At 34.6% G+C, this 21,112-nt stretch overlaps 1 protein-coding gene across 4 annotated transcripts in view; it reads right to left on the bottom strand.

Annotated features, from left to right (window-relative positions):
- NKAIN2 (sodium/potassium transporting ATPase interacting 2) overlaps positions 1-21,112 on the bottom strand; it is a 968,072-nt gene that overhangs the window by 448,508 nt on the left and 498,452 nt on the right. The window lies entirely within an intron of this gene.

The following is a 21,112-nucleotide window of genomic DNA, read 5'->3' on the forward strand; positions in this document are numbered from 1 at the left end:
AATGATTTGCGCCTTAATGACACTGCCATTGCTTTTCTACCTCTCTCTTGAAGCTTCCTAAAGTCTGTATTTTTTGAATTATAAAGTATATTTAACATACACAAAACATGAATTTTAGCATTAGTTTCTCAAGTTTCATGTACACACACATACACAGATACAACTTTTTCATCCTTATTTGAATTATATTCAAATTATAAATTATTTTGAGGAAAATTGGAATCTTTAAGGCACTGTATTTGCAAAATAACTTTGTTTCTACAAAAATTCTGGAAGAGAGGTTATTAAGACAAATGGAGTTTCTTACTTTCTTACTAATTCACAATGATTCTAAAATCAATTTCAGGAAAAAAAAGAGTTTCCCATTAAAGCAAGCATTCCTTGAAGAGGAGATTTAAATTCATGATTTTTCTGGCCTTCTAATTTCTAATTTCTTTTTTTTTTGGATGTCTGGGGAGAATAAAACATATTGGAATACTATATTAGTAGATACTAATCGAATTTTTCGAAGAACATGTTTCTATGTTTATTTAGGCATTTTTTTTATAGTAGAAGATTTCTCATGCACAATGTTACTGGGTGAAATATTGAAAAATAACTATATTTTCATTATGTAATACATTCTAATACATTTCTAATTATGTTTCACTATAACTTATACTTTTTAAAATGTTATGCATGAAAATAATTTTGCTTGGACCCTCGAAGAGCATCCTTCTTGCAAACTATTTCATTGTTTTCGTTCTTTCCTCTCCCTTCCTCCAATATATTCAGGTTACAATTGGACTGTAAACTACATCAGGGCAGAGACTATCTTTTTTGTTTACCACAAAAATAGCTGCTAGAGTGTGTGTGTGTGTGTGTGTGTGTGTGTGTAGATAAATGATAGATAGATGATAGATAGATAGATGGATAGATGGATGGACAGATAGATGGATAGATGGATAGACAGATAGATGATAGATTATAGATAGATGGATAGATAGATAGATGGATAGATGGATAGACAGGGATAGAGATATGAGGAGGGAGGGAGAAAAAGAGGGAGAGGGAGAGAAAATGCTAACGCAAACATATATAAATATATATGAATGGACTAAATTATATTAGTGACTTTCTCTTAAAAATTACAATTTAGAAAATTATTATTCAGTAATATTACTGTAACAATTAGAAGATGAAAGAGGGTAATGCAGTTCAATCACTGGCCACATGATGCCCTAAATACTTAATTAGAAAAGGAGTTGGGCCAGTGAATCAGTTAACATTTCACAAGCACCAGCTGGATGCAAGTGACTATAACAGATGCTGTAGAGAAACATTACAAGGATATAACAAAGTCAATCCCCTAAAATGATTTTTATTTATCACTGACATGCAATTGATGTGATCTATAGGAATGTTTTCAGGAATGATTACTTTTAGTACAAAGCAAAACTATCAGCTCACCAACATTACTGATATGGTGTTGCTAACAGAAAAGGAATAGTGTAATCCATTCTAGTAAACTGTGTTAGAAGCATTCTTAAGAAGAATTATATTAGTAAATCATACCTTAAAAACAACTTCTTTAAGCAAGGGTTTAGAATTATTAATAATCTGGTGTTTTAATAAATATAAATGTACATTCATAAAACAAATATCCTTGGTCAAAATAGTTAGACTATATTCATCTTTTGTTCAAAGTTAATTACATTTTAGCTTAATTTTATCACCTTCAACAGCAGTATCACAATCTGCTCAGGCATTCTCATCAATTCCTCATCCATTGTTATGATTAAAAAAAAAAGAGCAAAAGTGGCCCACAGAAAGGAACTTATTTCCTAATTCTTGATCATTTTATGACCAGGGACAGGTTGCTTTATGATTTAAGTTCCGTCTCTTAACTCAAAAATCCTGTTGTATCTATGCCATACTATAAAAACTTGTCCCTTAAGAGAAATACCTACATAAAAATACACTGTTATTACAACTTCCTGTTTGACCAGGGATGAAGGCTCTGATCAGTTAATTAGCCAGAACTAGATAGAAATCCAATTCTAATCAGACATCATGTTGAAGATCATAAAGGAAGGCAGGTTTCTACCTTCTCATTTTTTACCAATGCTGTTATCATATGATTAAACTTCCTTGTGATTTTATATTTACTTAGATATTTTAAAGACTGCATAACTTTTAGTTCATTTTAAAATAAGATTTATTATTCTTTTTTTCCCAATTACAAGAAATTTCTTTTTGTAGAAAATACTTAATATTTGAATATCAAAAAGAAATTTGGAAAATACCATACTTAGATATAATCACTGGTATCATATATGTTTAAATTAAATAGGAATCTTGTGCTTTATTGTTACTAGATTTTTTTGCCACTTGATTAGTCACCTTGAGTATTCTGCAACACTCATGTCAATTCAATGATAAACTATGAGTTATTCAACTAATTATCTATTAACTTTTTTGTGCTTCTCTTATTGTTCTATTTTGATCAATTGCTACAAATCTGAATTTTCCTTAAAATGTTTAGTTTGACATATTAAATCATACCTGAAAATATTTTGCTTACACAGACTATTTCTAAGACAGACTATAAATGTTAGAATATCCAACGGGCATTATTATTTTTTTTAAAAGATTTTATTCATTTATTTGAGAGAGAGAAAGAGCAGAAGGGAGAGGGTCAGAGGGAGAAGCAGACTCCCTGCTGAGCAGGGAGCCCGATGTGGGGCTCGATCCTGGGACCCTGGGATCATGACCTAAGCCGAAGGCAGCCGCTTAACCAACTGAGCCACCCAGGCACCCTCAACGGGCATTATTTTAATGAACATATAAACATGACTATTAAGTTTTATACAACTCCAAATAAAAGCAGCATCCCCAAAGGTAGTCTATTCTTCTTGAAGCAAAAAGTAGAAAGTAATTCTCTTTGATTGAAAAAAACAAAAATACTCATTTAGCATGAAGACATCTGTATACCATGAATTTTAACTCATTGAAAATATTTCACACAGAGATATTTATAGCTCTACAGCCCTAAAACTAGGAGAGTTCCTTTGAAAGGACTTTCGATATTGAATAAAAATAAATCAAATTATATAGGAACATTCTAACTGATGTATGCAAATAAGAGATTTGAATAGCTAATATAACAAAACTAGTGAGAGCTAATATAACAATCTACAGTTTTAAAATCTGAAATTTATACAGTTTAAGAATCAAACAGTGATTTTATTTAATGATATTTATTTGTCAAGCAGGGTTTTTAGATGTTGATGTACAATACATAGATTATAAAGTGATAAGTGATGAGAAAAAAGTCTTCCCTCAAACTATTAAAAAGGCAATTTCTGTTTCATTGTCACATAATCATCACCACTTGTGTTTAAAAGTGACATCAAAAACAGTATTTTTGCTAATCAGTGAATAATTAAAAAGTCAAATATACTGATCTCATTGGTTTTAGAAATCATAGTTAACTCTAATAAGAGTGGTTTGCCCTGTGCTGAAGTTTCTTGGACTAGCCCAATAATACTTAAAGTATATGAAATTGCTTCTAGGTCTGGTGTTCTGGTGTTTGAAGATCAAGTCAAATGATATTATAATGTATTTTAAAAAAAAACTAGTATCATGTGAATTTGAAAATTGTTATACCATACATGTAACACTGTATTTCATTACTTTGCTGCTCCTCTGCTCCCCACATATAAGATGGCAGACTGAGAAATAGCCCTCCCAAAGGTACTGACATCCTAATCTCTGAAACCCACTAATATCACTTTATGTAGCCAACAGGAAGGAAGGAAGGAAGGAAGGAAGGAAGGAAGGAAGGAAGGAAGGAAGGAAGGATAAAAGTCTTTGCAGATGTTATTAAAATTTTTAAATGGGGAGACTATCTTGGATTATCTGGGTGGGACCAACGTAATCACATATATCCTTATAAATGGGAGGCAGATGGATGTTTTACACACACAAACAAATGGACAATGTGAATAGAACAGAATGAAATTTGAAGGTGTCAGCCTTGAAGATTGTAGTGATGTGTCCACAAGCCAAGGAATCTTAGCAGCTCCCAGAAGCTGGAAGAAGCAAGGATGGGATTTTCCCCTAGGACCTTTGGAGGTAATGTGAGCCCTGATTTTGGCTCAGTTATACTGATTTCAGACTTCTGGATTCCAGAACTAAGAGAGGATGGATTTCTGTTGTTTTAAGCCACCAAGTTTGTGGTAATTTTTTATAGAAACCACAGAAAACTAATACATCCATCCAACTCTTCTGTCCTCCAAAATCTCCCTGTCAATAAAATGTAACCCTGGAGATTATAATGCCTAGTACTTGTGGAGATGTTCAATTACCTTCAAAATTGAGATCCACTCCCTTTGGACAATTGTATCACTGCTTCAGAATCTGTCCATTGCTAAGGTTTGAATGGCATGCAAACAGAAATATTTCTTTAAACTTGTTTGTCTTATGTAATCGCTGTGAAAATCTATAATAGAAAATGAGGTACTCTTGTTTTATGAGTCTCAATCAGTTTTTAGTATATTTCCAATATTCCAACAATATAAGGTTGTTTTATTGTTTTCAGAACTTACTGCATAAAGTTCTAGGATGCAGAAATCAATAAATTCAGAGTCCTGAATATTGCCAGACTTGTAAAAAATGTCAAAATTAGTTAAGTACCTGGAAAATATATAATTTCAAGTAATGTTTTATTGCAACTAACTTTAAGGCAAGGCAGAGGGAAAGCAAGTGATAACCATTATCAATATGATGGGCTGATATTTTTTAGTTGGGAAAATGGATCACATGATACTAAAAATATTAAAAATTCTAATAAACAAATAGCAGTCCTAAATTTATCAACCATCATAGTTGGCCTTAAAAAGTTGGAGAGGTGTTAAATTCCTGATTACTTAATATCTGTCAACCCAGTATTTATACCAAATATTCTTTTGTATCACTTTTTAGCAAATATTTTAACAGTAAATACTGTGACATCTGGCCCAGTGGATTAAGTGGAAAACATTATTTTAGGTATACGCATATTCCTCTGACCGTTTTGACTACTTTGATGGCATCTATGACTCTAATTCACCAGTGTATCCTATGATGCCTATGAATGTTGAATCCTCTTTTCTTATGGCAAATAATTAATTTAAAGAAGACACACTCTTATCCATATATTGAATTATGGCCTTCAAATTGTGGTTTATGAAAGAATTCATGGCACATATGGACAATGATACTACTTGTAAGGCACAGTAATGTAAATAAAGGACATAGCCTGCTGCTGAAATGACTGAATCAGGGGCTTTGGCCACCCCAGGTTCCTGAAGGACTCAACATGCCAACACATTTGCAATCTATTAGCTGTGACACTCCTGGGAAGTTCTGCTCAGGAAAACATATATAATGAACAATTTCTTTTTAAAAAGATATGCTTGCTTATGTATCAAAAATAAAGTCTGCCTGTCTGACCTGATCAATAGGATAGCTAGTTCCACACAAGTCTTTTTATTCTATATAGTCACTTAAAGGATGTTTTGGAGTATAACATAACGGACCCAATTAATTGTGTGACGATTGTAGCTAACATGGACAAATCAAAGAGGCAATGTTCAACTTAATGGACAAATGTAAACATGAATATGTATTTCTCCCACAGTATTCTAAACTAGTACTTGGTACTTTTTAGACTGCAAATATTTGTTTGAATAGTGAAGTTCCAAATTTACATATGTTAATACATCTTTAAATGTTAATAATGAATTAAAACTTATAGAGTGTTCTTTCCATCTTAGAAGTATTTTTCATTACCTTTCTTTTTTTTTTAATTTACTAAATGACTTTTCATTTTCTATCTCAAAGGCAGGGCTTAAATTCATTACCATCAGGACTATGTTGGTAGGATGGGTAAAAATGAAAGCAAAATGAAAAACAACTATTCAATCAGGAATGCTTTGGCTACAAGTAACATAGTGAACTAAATAGGAGGTTTAAACACTAGGGTTTTTAAAAAATATTTTCTCATATATGAAGTCTGGAAGTGGGCTGCTGTTGGCTCAGTGGCTCAAAGCTGCCATGGCTCTAGATCGATACTGCTGGAATTTCTTTCAAATCCTCACACAATAACAAACCCTGCAGGCAGAAAGGTGCTGGGCAGAAAAGGTCCCTTCCTTTTACAACACTTTATTCTTTCAGGGAAGAAGTTTTCCCAGAGGTACTCAGCGGACTTCCTCACATCTCATTAGCTGGAACTGTGTCATTACCTATTCTGAATATAATCACTGGCAAGGAAGACTGAAATAATCATGTTTGTAACCAACTGTAATTCATTCCCCATTCATCAACCTTGGAGATTAGGCCTCCCTGAGAACTTTGCTGACCATTTAAATATCTGAACAAAATTGGGATTCTGTTAGCAGAGAAGAATTAGAAGACAGAGTTATCTGCTACTGAAACTTATGCACATACTATTTTTTTATATGCAAAAGTGAATCATTGCTATTTTATATTTCTTATGAGTCTCTTGTTTTCTAGAGAAATACCCAATCCTTTGTTTCCATAAGAATATATATATATTCAACCAAATAGAAGTATAATTTAGTATTACAACCAAAGTAAGCAAAAGTCATTAAAAAAATTCAGACTATCCATAGAGAAGTGCATGAATTAAATGAAGTGTCTTACAAACCCTCTACCAGATGAAGAACATATAAAGAGGAAAAATATCATACTTAGTGTTAGATTCTCATTTGAAATGTAAAACATCTATGTCTTAAGAAAGAAGAAAAAATGTATGGGGAATATTAAAAATACTAAAATTAAAAAGGAACTTTTAAAGAGTCAGAAGTAAAAAGTTAATGGCATTTTCAAAATTTATATAAATATGCTTCACTAAGATGTGGTAGATGTGTGGTGGTTGACAATGCTGATTGAGTAAACAAAGTCTATTATTTTTTTCCTTTGGACTTGGAAACCTCTCTTTCAACCAGAAAGGTTTTAATCTCTTAGCTCTGCTGTCCTCTTAGCTTTCATCTCAAATTGAAAGCAATTCTAAGAGTAAGGTAAACTGCCTTCTAAATATGTAAATTATCCTAATTGGGAGATATGATACATCTTTAAAAATAGTTATTTACTGGGACACCTTGGTGGCTCAGTCGGTTAAGCGTCTGCCTTCGGCTCCGGTCATGATCTCAGGGTCCTGGGATCAAGTCCCGCAGCAGGCTCCCTGCTCCCTGCTAAGCAGGGAGCCTGCTTCTCCCTCTCCCTCTGCCGCTCCCCCCTGCTTGTGCTTTCTCTCTCTCTCTCTGTGTCCAATAAATAAAGAAAATCTTTAAAAAAAAAAAAGGTTATTTGCCCTGTTTTTTTTTTTTAAACATCCAAATGCAGATGAGACCATATATATACATTTTTTGTTTTCTTTTAAACTGACACATTAAGGAAGCTTCATTCTTCTTGGGTCCTTTGTAAGACATTAGATTTAAAAAAATTATTGAAGTATAATTGACACACAATGTTACATTAGTTTCAGGTTTACAATATAGTAAGTGGACAGCTCTGTACCTTATGCCATGGTGCACCACAAGTGTAGCTACCCTCTGTCACCATACAGGGCTATTACAGTACCATTGACTATATTCCCTATGCTGTGCCTTTGATCCCCATGACTTACTCATTCCAGAACTAGAAGCATGTAACTCCCACTCTCCTTCATCCATTTTGCCCATTCCCTCCTCCCCTCATCTCTGGTGACCACCAGTCTGTTCTCTGCACTTATGGGTCTGTTTCTGTTTTTAGGTTTGTTTTTTCATTTGTTTTGTGTTTTAGATTCCACATATAAGTGAAATCATATGGCATTTGTCCTTGTAGGACATTAGATTTTAAGTGTGGGCTAAATCATCAAGTTCTCACAAACATTTAAAATCGCTCCAACAATACAACTTCCTAACTTCCTTTTAGATAAGATTTCCATCAAAATTTGTACTGGGTACATTTTTGTGTGTGTGTGCCAACATAAGTGATAGGATAGACATTTAACAATATTTCATGTGATGTGTGTCTTCTGAATGCCTGTCTTCTTGGCTAGAAACTGTGAACAGTAGATTTCAGTCACACCGCGTCGGGTGAGTACTGCTTGCTACGCTGGCATTTTGGGCTCAAGAGTTCTGATGAGCTAAGAAGTCCAGAGAACCACATATTCAAATCTAAGTATTATTCAGTGTTTGAGAAGAAAACTTAAAATCACCAAACTTTTAATTAGGTAAATATCAGTACTTAAATACATACTACATAACAAAAAACATTGAATATAGAAAGCTTACTCTCAGAGGAGTTAAAATAAATTATCACAGAACATAGGAATTCCTTCTTAAATCAGTTTAAAAGGAAAAGTCTCTTAAAAGCACTTGGTCCAGTGCAGAGCACAATTAAGTTTTAAATTATTCATCTTTTGGCAATGCATTTATATTCTGAAAATAGTAACAGTGTCCAACAAAAATGTTCTTTTGATTTCATTCCTTTTTGAGGACAGAAAGGTAAAGTTAGAGGTTTACTTTAAGAGCTGTGTTTGGTTTTAAGTGCGAACTTTGATTCATCAGTGAAATACTAATCAACAAAGTGTGTTTTTGAAAATCAATTTAGCATTTTTCTTCAATTCATTTTTATTCCTGATTTTAATCATAGCAGACAAAATGGTGGCCCCCAAATATGTCTCACCCTAATCCCCATAATCTGTGAATATGTTGAGCTATTACTATTGCGATCCTGTTATGCCCTAGGTAGAGTTCACCTAAAATAGGGTAATTACCCAGGTGGGCCTAATCTAATCCTATGAGTCTTTTATTTTATTTTATTTATTTATTTATTTTAAAGATTTTAACTATTTATTTGACAGAGAGAGCACAGTGCACAAGCAGGGGGAGCGGCAAGCAGAGGGAGAGGGAGAAGCAGGCTCCCTCTGAGCAGGGAGTCCAAGGTGGGGCACAATCCCAGGACCCCAGGATCATGACCTGAGCTAAAGGCAGATGCTTAACCAACTCTGAGCCACCCAGGTGCCCCCATATGAGCCTTTTAAAGCAGATAACTTCTTTTTGGCTGGTGGCAGAAGGGGACCTCAGAGAGATTTGAAGCACATGAAGAACTTAAGGTGTTTTTCTAGTTTTGGGGATGGAGGAATCCTCTTGAGAAGGAATGTTGGTGGCCTCTAGAAAAGCTGAAAACAGTGTCCAGCCAACCACCAGCAAGGAAACATGCACCTCAGTCCCATAACCAAATGAAACTGAATCCTGCTAATGACCTGAATGATCTGGAAGCAGACAGAATGTCAGGGGACCTAGGGTAGTCACTATCTTGATTTCTGTCTCATTAGACCCTAAGCACAGTACTCAACCAAGCCCACCTGGACTTCTGACCTACAGAACTGAGAGAATAAATGGGTGTTATTCTAAGCCTCTAACTTTGTGGTACTTTGTCACTCAGCAATAGCAAACTAATACTTTAATATTGAAGTTTTCTGTTTTCTAAAAGAGATTTTTAACTGTCAAATAATTTCCCACAAGGACCAAGTGCTATAAATACATTATATTTTTAGTAGACTGGATTTAATAGAATCTTTCAGACTGACTTTTGGTATATGTATTTCCTTTCGAATTCTAAGACAGTTTGATATAGTATATTAATTATATTATTTACTTAAATTAGTTAATTAATAGAAAGATAGAATTAGAAGTTAGGACAGCTGGGTTAAAATCCAAACTCTATAATGAATCTACCTGTATAATCTGAAAAATATTGGGATTTTTATCTGCTTTTGAAACTAACACTCCTGGAAGAATGCAAAGTGATTTTATTGTTATTTTTCTGGAGAAGCATATCCCTTCTCACGTAACAAACCTTATAGCTGCAGTGCCCATGGGCTAGTCCAACAATGGCAATAGCAACAAATAGAATGTTTCACTCCTTATGTCAGCCACTTTAGACAGTCAATCATTTTTTATTGGAAATAATGATTGCAGAGTGGTATCAACCAAAAGTATTAGCACTAGCAATCACTTTTTGTATCATTATACAAAAACTCTTTTATAAAGAATGTATTCACAATTTCTTGAGGAATATATCTTTAGAAAAAAGCATCAGGCCTTAGAATGACCATCAAGTAGACACACTATTTGCAAACTACTGTTATTTGATCAGATGTGTTGTCACTGCATAGGACCTTGGAAAATGTGTTAAAAAAATAATGCCCCCAAATGCATAAGTTTTAATGTATTTAGTACTAAATGACCTTTGGATGAGAGCTTAATATGTATTAACTTTTCCAAAAGTTGAAAAGAAGGTCATGTAATGAAGCACTAACAATGGATAGTTACATTTCATTTCATTTGTTTCTTCCCATATTTGTGTTATCTTTGTTTCTGTTTTTTGCTTGTTTTTAAATCATCTTAAAGCCAAAATTACTAATTCCCAGTTTAAACACAGTATTCAAGGATAAAAAGTTTAAAAACCATCTTCCTTTTAAAAATGTTTTCTCCTACTCAAGGGTAAAATTGAGTTAAGTCCACATGATCATAAAAAAATCAAGTTCTGGACTTGGCTCTAAAAATCATTATTGTATCTTCATCATATTACTATGCAAGTCTAAGAATGTTTAGCCCAGGTGTTTAGATTACTCTGCTAATGAGACCATGGTCTTGGATTGGATGTCCATGTAAGCTCCTTAGGGTTTTTCCTGCTCCTGTCTACAGAACATAGGTCTTAGCAGACACACATGTCTTACAAATGTAAGGTTACAAGGTGTTTTAAGGTAAGAATATAATAAACCATGAAAATACATCCCAACAAATGGTAAAACCTTGTGCTGTACTTCTTTATGGTGCATAAATAGTGTCACAGTCATATAGAAATGATACCTTTTCTGACAGATCTTACATGCAAGTTGAAAAAAAATTAGCAACTTATTTCAGAACAAACTTATTTCTGTATACGACCTAAGTGTGACAAACACATATTTGAGAGAAATAAAAAATAAAGTATTCTAGAACTCAGACTTCAGTGGATGCTGTGAGCACTGCCCAAGTGCCTCTTTAGGACTGAGGCACTTATCATTATCCAACTGTCAGAAGTGTTGCCAATTGATAGATAGCTCACAGCCAAGTCCCTTCTCAGGAATTACCCTCTGCCAAAGTGAGCTGCCTTATAATTACACTCACCTCCAGGAGCAACCCTCATTCCATGACTGGTCGATGCTAGAGTACAAAGCTCCTAGACCCTTGCCTGAACTGGGGACATTTATGAAAAACTGGCTCAGCTTCAGACCTTTACATGGGATCAGCTGAGGCTCCTGTTGCTATTGTATTGCAGTTCAACCTCTCCTGACCGCCCTGCTCCCCTCACTGCATCACAGATGTTATGCCTGAAAACATTCCTCTATAAATGATCTGCATGCAAATCTCCATTTCAGAACTTACTACCAGAAGAACTAACAACCACTGAAAAAATAGGAGCAGTCCTAGAAAGCAGATGTTAAAGGGGGTTTTGTTTTCCTTTTTTTTATTATTATGTTACGTTAATCACCATACATCATTAGTTTTTGATGTAGTGTTCCATGATTCATTGTTTGCTTATAACACCCAGCACTCCATGCAGAATGTGCCCTCTTTAATACCCATCACCAGGCTAACCCATCCCCTCCACTCTAGAACCCTCAGTTTGTTTTTCAGAGTCCATCATCTCTCATGGTTCGTCTCCCCCTCCAATTCCCCCCCCTTCCTTCTTCCCCTCCTGCTATCTTCTTCTTCTTTTTTTTTTTTAACATATAATGTATTATTTGTTTCAGAGGTACAGGTCTGTGATTCAACAGTCTCGCACAATTCACAGCGCTCACCATAGCACATACCCTCCCCAATGTCTATCACCCAGCCACCCCATCCCTCCCACCCCACCCCCACTCCAGCAATGCTCAGTTTGTTTCCTGAGATTAAGAATTCCTCATATCAGTGAGATCATATGATACATGTCTTTCTCTGATTGACTTATTTCACTCAGCATAATACCCTCCAGTTCCATCGACGTTGTTGCAAATGGCAAGACTTCATTCCTTTTGATGGCTGCATAATATTCCATTGTATATATATACCACATCTTCTTTATCCATTCATCTGTCGATGGACATCTTGGCTCTTTCCACAGTTTGGACATTGCTGCTATAAACATCAGGGTGCACATACCCCTTCGGATCCCTACATTTGTATCTTAAAGGGGGTTTTGAATCTAGATCACTTGCTGGTGACTGTCAATGAACACCTTATCACTGACTAGATGATGTAATGATAGTTCATGGCCTAGACGGTAGCACTGAAATTATTAACATGTTTCCTGTTGGTAGATTAGGATGGCTTACTTAACCATAGCTGAATAATTGAACTGCCAGCAACAGAGCAGTGCTGAGCCCCTAGTATGGTACCATTTCTTGAGGAGACCAACAAGCAGTGTGTAATGGATGATTATGTTAGATCCCTTCTACCCTAAAAGTGGGAGTGATTCATCTGGGCAGATATTGAGACGTTCTCAGTACGTATTTCAGTATGGGTTGCCTTTACTGCTTATAGGCTTTGGAAGAACTGAGGGCTTAGAGAATGTTTGATTCACCAACACAAGATACCTTAAAACACTGCATTGGTACAGAGGACTCACTTCATAGTTAAAGAAGGAGAGAATTCAACAAATGCCTGTGGGATCTATCGGTCCCATGGAACCTAGAAGCTGTTGGTCTGACAAACTCATGTGGCTTTTGAATATGCAGATGAGGTGTTAACTTGGAGATGATACTGTATAAGGTTAGATGACTTCCTCCAGGAGAGAGTGAATGCCCTACATGAATGACTATTACATGGTGCTGGGTCTCCAACAGGTAGAACACATGGGTCAGGGAGTGGAGCAGTGAAAGTAGGAGAGGCACCACTCAGCATCACTTCCGAAGATGAATTTTGGGGAATCTGCTTCCTTTCTCCACAAATTAGCCTCCACGGGTTTAGAAGTCCTGGATTACAGAAGAAAATGCTTCCAGTAGGGGATAAAGCAAGGGTTTGCTTAATTTAAGTTATGCTGCCATCCAGTCACTTTAGACATTTTGATCCAAGATACCACAGTGAAAAATAGGAGTCATCCTCCTGGCAGGGCTAATAGACCTGTCAGTGGGACCAGGGAAGATTATGTTTGGCATCCAGGTGAACTAGTGGGGCATCCCTTGCTAACCCTCCACTTAGTTTTGATGGCAGTGCAACAGAGGAGTAGCCACAGTTTGAAAAGCATGATGAACAGTGACTTAGACCCCTAGGGGTTGAGAGTCTGGATTCTCCCAGTAGGTAAACTGCTTACACAGGTAGCTGAAGGTGCACAGAATGAAGACAGAATGGATAGGAGAGGATGGAAACAATGTGTATCAACTGTTTTCCCAGGACCAACTGCAGCACTGGGGCCACAGTTTGTTCTACTAATCTTATAAGCCCACCTTCGGAAAGAAGACAACTACTAAACTAGAGGGGCTATTTCCTTGTGGAGCACAAGGTATGAACTGAAGAGAAGTCGCTGGCGTGCCACTCAGATCTCCCAGTTAGCATTAAGCACTTATTCTTCCAGTTCCGAGTCCCTCAGCCTCACTCAAGGACATGTCCTGCTCCTGCAGGCAGCCTACAACCAGTGACAGGTCCGTGGGCAAATACGGAAAAACCTGCCCATCATTTCCCCAGTTTTAGACTTATATGAAAGATCACCATGGCTTTAGAGAGTTCCATAACACCAAATGATTCCTGTGTTGCAACTGCACTACAGTTCTAATTTTTCATTTGCCCAATCCTGTTTCTGTTCTTAAGAACATACTGTAATAAATGTGCTACATGTAAATCTCTGTCTCAGACTGGGCATCCCAGGAAAGCTGACCTATGGGTGGGAATCATTACAGGCCATAGCAAAGAGAAAGCTCCCTCAGTTTCTTCGGCAACAAAAGATGAGATTTCATAAATCACTTTGTTGAAAATACCATAAGCATAAAGAAATACTAATAGCACCATAAGAAATCAGCAAGAACAGGGCTCAATTACATGTGAAAATTTATACACCAGGATCAATATCAATACTCTATTATTTTACAAATACATCACAGACTTAAAAAAAAAAACCAAATAGGTTATGACTATTTTAAGAGGCAAACAGTCCAAATGTCCAATAATATATTAATAATGTCTATGTCACAATCTCAATCAAGTTGCCCCCTAGAGTGTAATACACACAGACTATTCCTAAATAATATATCCTTGCATTCACTTCTGGCCTCTTCAGCTGGGTCTTCCTTTCCATTAGTTTGTTTTTCTCTTTTCCTGTTTTATTACTCCTTTTTGCACACCTACAAAATCACATGTTTTCCTCATAATGTAATGGAAGGGATGATATCTTGTGCTTTACAAATTAGTTTTTATTTTAATATTTAAATGTGACTAGCCTTTTTATTTTTCAAGAGAATGATATGGAAAGCCAGAAATAAAGAAATGACTGCATATCTTTTTTATTTGAAACCTCTTCTCTTTCTTAGTACATCTACATACATATTCTACTTATTATTTCCTAAGATCTTTAACTTATTTCTGCCACTTTATATTTGTATGAATATAACATGGGATGAGATGATATTATTGATATTTAAAAGCAATAATAGCTATCATTCATTACCAGTTCAGTATGTACTAAATATACTAAAGTAATTTTTCATGATTGCCTCATTCAATCCTCAAACAATCTTATGAAGTAAGTACCATTATTATTCCTATTAAAAACTAAATGAACATGGGGCACCTGGGTGGCTTAGCTGGTTAAACATCCACTCTCAGTTTTGGCTAAGGTCGTGATCTCAGCATCCTAGGATCAAGACTGCCTCAGGCTCTGTGCTAAGCAGTGGTTGCTTAAGACTCTCTCTCCCTCACCCTCTGACCCTCCTCCACTCCCTAAATTAAATAAATAAATTAAAAAAAAAACTGAGTGAACAGACAAAACTAGAACACTTGCTATAAGCTCTTCTATTCAACATTATAGTAGATATCCTACGCAATACAGGAAAATGTAAAAAAATAAAAAGTTGTAAAGGAAGAAATTAAATTTTCATTATTCATAGATGATATGATTATTTACAAGATAATTGACAAAGTATTTGAACTAATTAAGAGTTCAACAATGAATGATGATCAGTATATAAAATCAGTTATGTTCCTATACACAAGGAAACATAGCAAGAAAATATCATTTTAAAAGCTTATTGGCTCTGGACTTCTGGCTTAAGATGTAGCTATGCAGCTTTCTATTCTCCAAAACTTCTTTAGAAACCAAACATGTCAACCAATATAGGGAAAGTAAATACATAGCATCTTCAACCATATTTGTTAACAAGAAATCAGCATTATAATCACCAGAATATGGGTAGATGTAGACAAATCACTAAGAGAGCCAAGCAATAGAAATTACAGGAAATGAAAAGGAATGTCTGATGAGTTCCATGAGCCACAGAATTTCTATACCAGAAATAAAACTTACCTCTAGAAGACAAGCACCTCACATTGAACAGTCTTGGGTTTTAGGTTCTTGAAAGGTCACGAAAAGCTGGGGAGTCATGTGGGTATAAAAACTGAGTGGCTAAGTTCACTAAGTAAGGGGAGGGGAGCAAACAGGGAATATAAACACAGCTGTGGTCATATATGCCCTCTGGATAGGAGTATGGGACAGAGTCACACTGAAATAAATAAATAAATAAATAAATAAATAAATAAATAAATAAATAAATAAGAAAGAAAGAAAGAAAGGAGTAAGAAAGAATAGAATAGAATAGAATAGAATAGAATAGAATAGAATAGAATAGAATAGAAATCTGTTGTTCATTGGAAAATCAAATTTTATCAGGCATCTACAGTTTGTCTGGCAACTCTACCTCCAGGATATCAGGAATATCTAGAAATGTAGGACCTCAACCTGAAGAAAAATTACAGAAGTCAAACAAAATGAGCAGAATAAGCATATTCGGGCTAAGAGAGATATAAATACTAGAGGGAATGGGACCAGAGACAGCAGATCCCAGAAAGTCCTTTAATGGCAAAACATACTATTTAAAGAGAGCATTGTTTTGCAACACAAGACTTGAGGAGATAAGCCTACTGAATTAGGCTTAGCTCTGAGAGACAGAGACATAACTATACAGAAAGACCATAATTTGAGTCATTCATAATAACTTAGGGGGAGGTACCCATGGAGTACTGAAGCAGTGAAAATTTGTTTGATCCATCTTGGCATTCTCCACAGGAACCTCCTCCTAAAAGTCCTAGAAATTCTATTTTATTCAAATGAAGGGGGGAAGAAAATGAAAATAGAGTCACCACACACACACACACACACACACACACGATGACAAAAGATGAAAATTAAATTATAATATTTCAAAATGAACCAAAAGAAATTAAGAAAACAGACAGTGAGAAACAAACAAAAATTAGAACTTTTTAGAAAAGCTCAGAAATTAGATATTTAGATACTGGGAAGATTGAAATAAGAACTGACAGTTCTCAAGAAAGATTTAGAAGAAAAAAATCTTCAGAAATAATGATGGAATTAAAAAGTGTATAATCAAAGAAAAATTGACTTTAAGGTGAATAAATGGTGTATAGATAAGTATAAAGGATAAAATATAAATAAGGAAAAATGTAAAAAGGATTCAAAAATATATATATATACACACACAGAAAACAGGAATTTCCAAGAATAAAATCAAAGTATGAAACATATTTAAATATTTAAGCCTCTAATTCAATAAAACTTGCTTGAAATTAAAGAGAACACATTCCACATCTTAAAACAAAGGAAACATATGTCAGTAAAAGTACTGCTTTTTTTTTAAACTAAGGCATAATTCATATATAATAAAATGTATAAATTTTAAGGGCACAGTTGTATAAGTTTTGACCATTGTATAAACCTATATAAGCAGCACCTCAAAAAAGATAAAACATTTTGAGCATCCTAATAATCACTCCCAACCTAAGGTAACTACTGTTTTAATTTTATCAATATAGCTTAGTTCTTCCTTTTTTGAATTGCCTGGATTTTTTGTTTTTTTTTTTTACTTCACACAGTGTTTCTGAGATTAATCAATGTTATTCATGTGCCAGCAACTTGTTCTCTTTTATTGCATTATATTTTATGAATATATCCAATGTGTTTACCCATTCATCTGTTGATGGATATTAAGTTCTTTTTTTCTGCTTTTTCAGCTACTATGAATAAAGCTGCTTTTAACATTCACATACAAGACTTTTTGTGGATGTAAATTTTCAATTTCTCCTGGGTAAATACTTAGGAGTAGGATTACTAGGTCATAAAATATGTCATTAAAAAACAAAACAAACCACCAACCTGTTTTCTACAGTGTTTGAGCCATTTTACATTCCCACCAGTGATGCATGAGAATTCTAGTTGCTCCATATCCTCTCCAACAACTGATATTGTCAATCTTTAAATTTTGGCTTGCTTGTTTATAAAGAAGACTCCCAGAGAATTTTAATTTACATTTCCCTAAAGTTGAACATCTTTTTTAAAATATATGTATTGGCCAGGTGTTCTTAATTAAACAAAATTAAACAAAAAGCTGGTTCTTGAAAAGATCAATCGAATTGATTCCAAGACTGATGGGGGGAGAAAGGGAAAGAGGCAGAAATAAAAGAAAAAGTATCAATCATAAATGAACAGGAACTTCATTTCTGATATTCACAAATCTGCAGACATTAAAGAGATAAGAGACCAATTCCTTAAAAGGGACGAACTAGGGGTGCCTGGGTGGCTCAGTCGTTAGGCATCTGCCTTTGGCTCCGGTCAGGATCCCAGGGTCCTGGGATCGAGCCCCACGTAGGGCTCCATGCTCAGCGGGAAGCCTGCTTCTCCCTCTCCCACTCCCCCTGCTTGTGTTCCCTCTCTGGCTGTGTCTCTCTCTTTCTCTCTCTGTCAAATAAATAAATAAAAAAATCTTAAAAAAAAAAGAAAAAAGGGACAAACTACTAACTCACCCAATACAAAATAATTTAAATAGCCCTATCACTAGTAAAGAAATTATATTCATAATTTAAAAACTTGCAGAAGGAAATTTTCAGGCCCAGATGATTACATTGGAAAATTCTCCTAAACATTTAAAGATTTATCATTTATTCTGCAAAATCTCTTACAAAAAACAGAAGTGTTTCTAATTCATATATGAGTCCAGTATTACCCTGATAACAAAATCAGCCAACAGTAAAAACAAAACAAAACAAAAAATCAACAACAAAAGAAAATTATACACAAATATCTCTCATGAATACAGCTGCAAAAATCCTTAACAAACTATTGGTCCACGAAATATATACAATATATACATATATAATAGCAATATATAAATAAATAAAACATACATATATTTCAGCAATATATAAATATATACATAAATATTTAGCAATATAAAAATATATATAAATACAATAAACTACACAACATATAAATATAATATTTAAATACATAAAAACATATATATAAATTCAGCAATATAACAATAAACTGACAAAGTAGTATTTATTCAAGGTATGCAGGGCTTATTCAATATTTGAAAATTGATCAACATAATCCATTATACTAACAGGCTAAAGAAGGAAGTAATTAAATAATTATGTTGACACAGAAAAGTTTTTGATAAAATTTAAGACTAATTCATGATTTTGAAAATCTTGGAAAAATAAGAAAGGAGGTGAACTTCCTCCATTTGATAAAACATCTAAAAAATACCTACAACAAAAATCACACTTAATGGTGGAAGACTGAATCCTTTCTCCCTAAAAACTGGGAATATGGCAAGGCTGTTTACTTCCACCATTTATATTAAACATAGTACTGGGAGTTCTAGCCAGCACAATATATAAGACAAATAAAGAAAAGGCATACAGGTCAGAAAGGAATGAAGACAACTGTCCCTAACTGTACATGATTATCTATGCAGAACTCACAGGAATCTACAAAATTCCTTCTAGAACTAATAAGTGAATTAAGGTAGGTCACAGATTACAAGATCAACATATTGTATTTCTATATACTAACAATTAACTCAGAACTTAAAAATATAATGCCATTTGCAATCACTCAAAAAACCCAAAATACTTAGGTGTAAATCTAGAAAAACATGCACAATTTGTATGATGAAAACTACAAAATGCTGATGAAGGAAATAAAAAATGATCCAAATGAATGGAGAGACAGACCATGTTCATGGATTGAAAGACTCAAGATAGTAAATATGTCAATCATCTCCAAACTGAAATATAAATTTAAAGCCACTATTGTCCAAATCCCAGCAAGATTTTTTTTAGATATAGACAAGATTATCCTTTACCTTGATATGACAAGGTAAAGTTATTAAAATAACCAAATCAACCTTGAGACAGAAAAATAAAGTGAGATGAATGAATGTACCTATATTATAGCTATAGTAATCAAGACAATGTAGTAATGGCACACAGACACATAGATTAATAGATTATAATAATGAACTCAGAAATAGCCCTACATAAATATGTCCAACTTACTTTTGACAAAGGTATGAGAGCAATTAAATTGGGGAAGGAGGGTCTTTTCAAAAAAAAGTTACAGGAGCAATTGAATATCTATAGGTAAAAAATGAAACTTGACCTAAACTTTACAAATTATGCAGAAATAAATTCAAAATGGGTCACAGATTCATTTCCATAATTTTTTTAGAAGATATTACAGGAGAAAATCTTTGTGAACAAGGAGTTGGCAAAATGCTCTTAGAGGACAGCAAAAGCATGTAACATAGCACCAAAAAAGTGGGTAAATTGGACTTCATCAGAATTAGATACTTTGTCCTATAAAAAGCCCTGGAAAAAGGGTGAAAAGACATGTTGCAGAGGAGGAGAAAGTACTGGCAAACCACATAGCTGACAAAGAACTCATATTTAGAACATATAAACAATCCTCAAAATGCAACATTATAAAACAACAACAACCTGGGGCACCCGGTTAACTCAGTCATTAGAGCGTGTGACTCTTGATCTTGGGGTTGTGAGTTCCAGCCCCAACTGCATATAGAGATTACCTAAAAATAAAATCTTTAAAACAACAACAAAAAGTTAAAATTAAAAACAAAAAATCAGGGGCAACTGGGTGGCTCAGTTGGTTAAGCATCTGACTCTTGATTTAGGCTCAGGTCATGATCTCAGGGTTATGAGTTCAAGCCCCACATTGGGCTCCATGCTGGGTGTAGAGCCTGCTTAAGTTTCTCCTTCTCCCTCTCCCTTTGCCCCACATCCCCTACTCACACACATTGCACAATTTCTCACTCTTAAAAAAAAAAAAATCATGGCCACACAGAATGCTGGTGAGGATGTAGAAAAATTGGATCTCTCATACACTCTGGTGGATGTAAAATTGTATAGCCACTATGGAAATTACTTAGGAAATTTCTCAAAAAAATACAAAACAAACAAAAAACTACTTGCCATATAATATAGTGATCATACTCCTGGGTCTTGGCCCCAAAGAAATAAGAAATTATGTTCACACAAAAACCTGTATATGATTTTTTCATAGCAATTTTGTTTTAACAGCCTGAAATAGGAACCAACCTCAATATAATGGGTGAACAACCTCTTATAATGGGTGAATGGTTAAACAAACTAGTATATACATACCATGGACTACTGCTTAGCAATACAAAGGAATAGATTATTAATACACACAACTACTTGGATAGATTTCAAAAGCATTATGCTGAGGGAAAAAAGTCAATATCAAAAGGTGATATATTGTATGATTCTATTTAGATAATATTCTAGAAGTGACGCAGTTATAGAGGTGAAGAAGAAATTAGTGATTGCTAAAAATTAAGGGCTGGTGGGGAAGAGCAGGTGGATATGATCCTAAGTGGTAGCACTAGGAGACTTTTAAATGGTTTTGCGTCTTGATTACAATGGTGGTTACACAAATCTGCACCTATGGTAAAATAGCATAAAAGTACACATATTGTGCCAGTGTCAATGTCTTGTTT

The sequence above is a fragment of the Zalophus californianus genome, chromosome 7, assembly GCF_009762305.2.
Source record: "Zalophus californianus isolate mZalCal1 chromosome 7, mZalCal1.pri.v2, whole genome shotgun sequence".
NCBI lineage: Eukaryota > Metazoa > Chordata > Mammalia > Carnivora > Otariidae > Zalophus > Zalophus californianus.